Source organism: Silurus aristotelis (assembly GCF_946808225.1).
Source record: "Silurus aristotelis genome assembly, chromosome: 17".
Taxonomy (NCBI): Eukaryota; Metazoa; Chordata; class Actinopteri; order Siluriformes; family Siluridae; genus Silurus; species Silurus aristotelis.
The window spans coordinates 1583500-1590999 of NC_139590.1; the positions used below are offsets into that span (position 1 = coordinate 1583500).

The 7500-nt window shown below is 40.7% G+C and overlaps 1 protein-coding gene across 3 annotated transcripts in view; it reads left to right on the top strand.

The window, feature by feature from the left end:
• nucb1 (nucleobindin 1) overlaps positions 1-696 on the top strand; it is a 15184-nt gene extending 14488 nt beyond the window's left edge. For all 3 annotated transcript variants that reach the window (XM_083567003.1, XM_083567004.1, XM_083567005.1), the window contains one exon: positions 1-696. This exon is cut by the window's left edge and continues 1363 nt beyond it. The gene's annotated coding sequence lies outside the window, so the exon portion shown is untranslated.
• The last annotated feature ends 6804 nt before the right edge of the window (positions 697-7500 follow it).

The window sequence follows — 7500 nt, forward strand, 5'->3', positions numbered from 1 at the left end:
TCAACAACTATTATGGTCTGGGGTTTGACAGTGGTTCTGCAGGAACTTAAATATTATGGGGTAAAAAAATAACAGCGACCTCTGGTGGGGAAACTGAAGAAACACCAAAACTAAAGAAGGGACACACACACACACAGAGGAATACAGTGAACAGAGATTGGAGTAAAAAAGTATTTCTTTGGCAGAACCACTAAATATGAGCAGATGTCACTTTTTAATGGTTTTGAACTCACTATGATATTTAATGACGTCACTCGGCATCGTACGTCCGTTAAAGTGTTATTAAACTCCTCCCTGAACAATTGACATATTAATATATTAATCTGTATTATTAAATGAAATAAAATACATTAAAATAAAAAAGATGAGGAATATTCTATATTCAGAGATCTGAATTGATTTGAATCGTATTGAATGTGTTTCAGGGCGGAGTTTAACTCGAATTAGAGTGTGTTTACATTTTATTAGAACTTTTTCAGATTCTTTTGCAAAGCTGCGAAGTGCTTCATTTTGCTTTAAGCTGTTTTCGTTCATACACGTTGTTTGATTTATGACCGGTAATGCTGGAATACACACACACACACACACACACACACACACATACACATACACATACATGTATGCAGACAGATAAGAATTTCAGAAAAAGATTTTATTTAATTTGGAATAAAGCTGATTTCAGATTCTACACTGAAACGTTGCCAGCATCACTTTTTATCAACTCCAGCTTTAACCCCCCCCCCCCCCCCCGGTCTTCTTAATGCAGAAGATCCGCCCATATTTCACCTGCCTATCAATTTTTTAATGCCTGAAGCTAAATACTAATAATGAAATTGTTTAGAACTGAAGATAGGATAAGACCCGCCCCCTTTTCAACTGATACAGATTGAATAAGCCCCACCCCTTTTTTGAACGATGCAGATTGAATAAACCCCACCCCTTTTTGAACGATGCAGGTTGAATAAACCCCACCCCTTTTTGAACGGATGAAGATTTAATAAGCCCCTCCCCCTTTTTTGCACTAATGCACCCTTTATGGCCAAATTATGTAAATTCAGTATAAATGGGAGGAGGCAGAACTTCATGAGGTTCATACAGTCAGAGATTCAGAGGAGCGTCTGTAGAACTGAAGACTTCCATCAGAGGAATTCATGTAGTAATTCATTTATTTAGAGAGAGAAAGAGAGAGAGAGAGAGAGAGAGAGAGAGAGTGTGTGTGTGTGTGTGTGTGTGTGTGTGTATACAAAAAATATATTCTATATTCACAGATCTGAATTGATTTTAATCATGTAGACTCTGTTTCAGGGCGGAGTTTAACTCCAATAAGAGAGTGTATACATTTTATTAGAAAAGGGGGCATAAACTTTTGCACTGAATTATTATTATTAGTTTGATTACTTAGAAAATTTATCAAACTAATAATAATAATTCAGAGAGACACACACACACACACACACACACACACACACACACTAGACTGACCATAAGAGTGCTATGTGCTGCTGTTTGAACTTCCCACTCCACAGCGTCTCCATGTGCTGTTTTAATTTGCGCCACTTTTCTGGGAAGATGTTCCACTGGATTCTTTGGAGATTCATTCAGCCACAAGGGTGATAGTAAAGTCAGGTAGTGATGTAGGTGAGAAGGTTCCTGCTGTGCGGTCAGCATACACATTCATCCCAAAGGTCTTCAATAGGAGATCTATAGCAGGAGATCTTCAACATCTTCAAAACCAATGGAAAGCAGATGTTCATGGAGCTGGCTTTGTTCTCAGGGGCATCGTCATGCTGGAACAGGTTTGGGTCTCGTAGTTCGAGTGAAAGGAGAACTGATACCGTTTGGGGCAGTGTGTGAAGGTGCAGGACATCTTGTTCTCAGATGTTATTTGGGGTTCCAGCTGAGTGATTTTTTATATGCTGATGAACTTTGACCTGGAAGCCTAATTTGTATAGATGTTTGATGTTTCTGTCACTCTCTCGCTAACACACACGTGTAGGATCAGTTTGCTTTTGTGTGTATGTGTGGCTTTGTGTGTCTTCATTCCATTTCACATTTAAGCTTTAAAATTCTTGACCTCTGGTAACCTCTAAAAGCCCCACCCACCAGACACCTGTCAATCAAACTTCTCTCTATCGCTCCAATCAAAAGAAGCTTCTCAGCTTTACACTTCAGTCTTACAGCTGTAGAGCCAATGAGAGGGGGAAATTATTACATTATAAATAAAACACATCAAATATCACATTTAAAATTAATTAAGTGAATAAATTACAATTACTTTTGTTTTCTTTTATTAGATTAGATTTACATTGATATGTTTTTATACCAAACCAAAAAAAATTCTATTGGTGTTCCAATAAAATAAATAATAATAAATCATTCATAAGTCAAATAATTTATTTAACCTTAAACTTGTGATTACAAGCAACTGTAAAGAAATAAACAAGTGTGTGTGTGTGTTTGTGTGTATACAGTGTACACACAGGTGCATCTCAATAAATTAGATATCATTAAAAAGTTGATTGATTTTAGTAAATTAATACAAAAAGTGAAACTTACATATATATTGTATATTCATCACATTACTACTACTACTTCTTTCGGCTGCTCCCATTAGGGGTCTCCACAGCAGATCATCTGTCTCCATACCACCCTGTCCTCTACATCTGTCTCTTTCACACCAACTACCTGCATGTCTTCCCTCACCACATCCATAAACCTCCTCCATGGCCTTCCTCTTTTCCTCCTTCCTGGTGTCTCCATCCTCAGCATTCTTCTACCCAGTTCCCTCCTCTGCACATGTCCAAACCATCTCAATCTCACCTCCCTCACCTTGTCTCCAAAATGTCCTACATGCGCTGTCCCTCTAATAAATTCATTTCTAATCCTGTCCATCGTCGTCACTCCCAACAAACATCTCAACATCTTCAGCTCTGCTACCTCCAGCTCCACCTCCTGCCTTTTACTCAATGCCACTGTCTCTAATCCATACAACATCTCAGGTTTCACCACAGTCCTATAAACTTTCCCTTTCACTCTCACAGATACTCTTCTATCACAAATCACTCCTGCTATCACTCTTCTCCACCCACTCCACCCTGCCTGCACTCTTTTCTTCACTTCTCTAACACACTCTCCATTACTTTACACTGTTGACCCCAGGTACCTGAACTCCTCCACCTTCTCCACCTCTTCTCCCTGCAACCGCACTCCTCCACTGCCCTCCCTCTCATTCACACACATGTACTCTGTCTTACTCCTACTGACTTTCATTCCCCTTCTCTCCAGCGCGTACCTCCACCTCTCCAGGCTCTTCTCCATCTGCTCCCTACTCTCACCACAAATCACAATATCATCCGCAAACATCATAGTCCAGGGAGACTCCTGTCTGACCTTGTCCGTCATCCTGTCCATCACTACTGCAAACAGGAAAGGGCTCAGAGCCAATCCTTGATGCAGTCCAACCTTCACCTTGAACCAGTCTGTCGTTCCTACTGCACACTTCACTGCTGTCACACTGTCCTCATACATGTCCTGCACCACCCTCACATACTTCTTTGACACACCTGACTTCCTCATACAATACCACAACTCCTCTCTCCACCCTGTCGTATGCTTTCTCTAAATCCACAAATACACAATGCAGCTCCTTCTGTCCTTCTCTATACTTCTCCATCAACATTCTCAAAGCAAATAATGCATCTGTGGTGCTCTTCCTCAGCATGAAACCATACTGTTGCTCACAGATGGTCACCTCTTCTCTCAGCCTGGCTTCCACTACTCTTTCCCATAACTTCATGGTGTGACTGATCAACTTAATTCCCCTGTAGTTACTGCAGGTCTGCACATCTCCCTTATTCTTAAAGATCAGTACCAGCACACGCCTTCTCCATTTCTCAGGCATCTTCTCACCTTCCAACATCCTGTTAAACAATCTGGTTAAAACGCCACTGCATCTCTCCTAAACATGTTCCTACCGATTTATCATCTGGTCCAACCGACTTTCCATTCTTCATCCTCTTAATCGCTGCTCTCACTACTCCTTACTAATCCTATCCACTTCCTGTTTCACCATCTTCACAACATCCAACCTTCTCTATCTCATTTTCCTCGTTCATCAGCTGCTCAAAATACTCCCTCCATCTTCTCAACACACTCTCCCCACTAGTCAACACATTTCCATCTCCATCCTTTATTGCAGCACATCCTTCCCAGCTCGGTTCCTCTGCCTGGCCAATCGGTATATAGATTCACCACACACACTGATATTTCAACTGTTTATTTTTTTTCATTTTGATGATTTTGATGCTCACATTTAACAAAAATCAACCAATTTACATAAAAAAAAAATTAATACTTCATAAGACCAACAGTTTTAGTGATTTGTTGGATTTCTGGAAAATATGTCCATTTACTGTATCTGTACTCAACACTTGGTCAGGGCTCCTTTTGCCTTAATTGGGCGTGGCATGGAGGTGATCAGACTGTGGCATGGAGGTGATCAGTCTGTGGCACTGCTGAGGTGGTGTGGAAGCCCAGGTTCCTTTGACAGTGGCCTTCAGCTTATCTGCATTTTTGGTCTCTTGTTTCTCATGTTCTTCTTGACAATACACCAAAGAGTCTCTATGGGGTTCAGGTCTGGTGAGTTTGCTGGCAGTCAAGCACACAAACATGGTCATTTAACCAGCTTTTGGTGCTTTTGACAGTGTGGGCAGGTGCCAAATCCTGCTGGAAAATTAAATCAGCATCTCCATAAAGCTGGTCAGCAGAGGGAAGCATGAAGTGCTCTAAAACTTCCTGGTAGACGGATGTGCTGATCTTGAACTTGATAAAACACAGTGGACCAACACCAGCAGACGACACGACTTCCCAAACCACAACTGACTGTGCAAACTTTACACTGGTCCTCAAGCAGCTTCTCCTCTGTTCTTCTTCCAGACTCTGGGACGTCGTTTTCCAAATAAAATTCACAATTTTCTTTCCTTTCATCTGAAAAGACGACTTTGGCCCACTGAGCAACAGTCCAGTCCTTTTTGTCTTTTGTCCAGGTGAGACCCCTCTGACGTTGTCTCTGGTTCAGGAGCTGCTCGACACGAGGAATGAAGCGTATGAAGACGTCTGTGTGTGGAGGCTCTTGAAGCACTGACTCCAGCTGCAGTCCACTCTTTGTGAATCTCCCCAAATTCTTGAATCTGCTTCGTTTCATCTTTTTCTACCACTTCTTTTCTTCCATTCAACTTTACATTAATGTTCTTGGATCCAGCAGTCTGTGAACAGCAGCTTCTTCAGCGATGACCTTTTGTGTCTCAGTCTCCATGTGCAGGGGGTCAATGATCATCTTCTGGACAACTGTCGAGTCAGCAGTTTTCCCCCTATGATTGTGCAGCCTGAACCAGACTGAGATGCCATTTAAAGACTCAGGAAACCTGAGCAGGTGTTGGAGTGTGGAGTTGATGAGCTGATTAGAGTGAGACACCACGAGTCTCCAATATTCACTGACACTGAATTTTGGGTTTTCATCAGCTGTGAGTCAAAATCATCAGAATTAAAATAAATAAACACTAGAAATATATCAGTCTGTGTGTGTGTGTGTGTGTGTGTGTGTGTGTGTGTGTGTGTGATGAATCTATATAATATACCAGTTTGTATTGAATTACTAAAATAAATCAACTTTTTAATGATATTCTAATTTATTGAGATGCACCTGTATGTATATGTATTTTTTTTTTGTTTTCCTTTATTAATAAATAAATTTAACTAAATAATCTTTATTATTACTATTATTAATATTATATATATTAACAATATTATTATTTAATAATAAAACATTTTGCCAGCATCTTCTCTTCTCTTCTCTTCTCTTCTCTTCTCTTCTCTTCTCTTCTCTTCTCTTCTCTTCTCTTCCCGTCCTGTTTTCACACCGAGCAGAACTGAGGTGTAGAAATATGAATATTTATGAAGTGACTATATAAAGATGGTGTTTATGACGTCACGCTGATTATTCTGTGAGAGAATCTGCTGTTTGTATTTGGGACACGCTGCAGTGACGCGGATCATCAGGAGGAGGGCGCTAGAAACACACGCACACACACACACACACACACACACACACACACACACACACACACACACACACACACACACACACACCTAACTACAGGAGCAGTATCAATGCTTCCATGCACAAAATCCGATTTAGTTCAGTGTGAGTTTTCTCCACAGCGCAGATGAATCCTGCATTCTGATTGGTCAGCGGGTTTACTATCAGGTTTACACCTCAGTGTAACTCAGGTAACTTTTACGGAAGGAGTCTCCAGTTTCAGAGCGAAACCTCCTCCAAAATGTGCATTTAAATAAAATGAGATATAAAGTATATTATGTAAATATATTATTATATAAAACTCAATTTTTCATATAAATAAAAACATTTATAAATAAAGATTTCTATAAACTACTACAAAAAATGTATTTATAAACAATAAGATATATTTTATAAAAATTTTTAGAAGTTTATAATTATGTAAAAATATTAATTATAAAAATATCACTTTTAAATTCCAAGTTTAAGAAACACCTGAGAAACGGTTTTTTGTTTTTTTTTAAACCAAAAAAAAGGAAAAAAAAAAAAAAAAAAAAGACCCACATTTCATTTGATTACATCCTGCGAGTTGGGGAATAGGTTTCGCTGTGACCTCTGACCTCTGTCCTTTTCCCTGACCTGTGTAAAGGAATCAGGATGTGGTGTGTGGACGTTCCCTCAGAGGGCTTCCCCATCATCTGCTGTTTCAGCTGCTCTCTCTCTCTCTCTCTCTCTCTCTCTCTCTCTCTCTCTCTCTCTCTCTCTCTCTCTCTCTCTCTCTCTCTCTCTCTCTCTCTCTCTCTCTCTCTCTCTATCCTCAGAGCAGGATGCCCTGATGCCTCTTCGAGCTCCAGACGAACACCGTGCCGGCTGTGCTGCCTCTGTTGCCATGGCGACCGGAGGGAGGCCTGAGCGCTGACGGCCAGTTGAGCAGTTACAGTTATTGGACGTGTTTCCCACATTCTTCAGCGTCGTACAGCATTTAAGATTGGTTCTGAGAAAACCACGTATTGTATCGTATCGTAACATATCGTACCATAAAGTATCGTATTGTAACATATCGTATCGATACGCCCTTTTTAAACACGTGCGTGAAAGCAACCTGATTTTCCCAGAACACCCTGAGACCCATCTCATGAGTGGACGTACTCGTAAACCCCAAGAGAGTGAAGGATAAAACAAAGTGAAGCAGAGGATTGATGCGGCTTCTCCAGGAAAAAAAAAAAAAAAAAACTCACGTGTAGGCGTCAGATGGCACAATTACCCTCGTCTTCACTGCTAATTATTAACAACCCTCAAGAGCAGGACGACGAAGACGGAGACGCCGGCAGAGGAGGAGGCGGAGGAGGTGAAGAAGGTGAGCGAGGACATCTCTGTGGCTTTAAATCCTTTCCTTGTGCACTAGGGATGACATCATTCTCTAA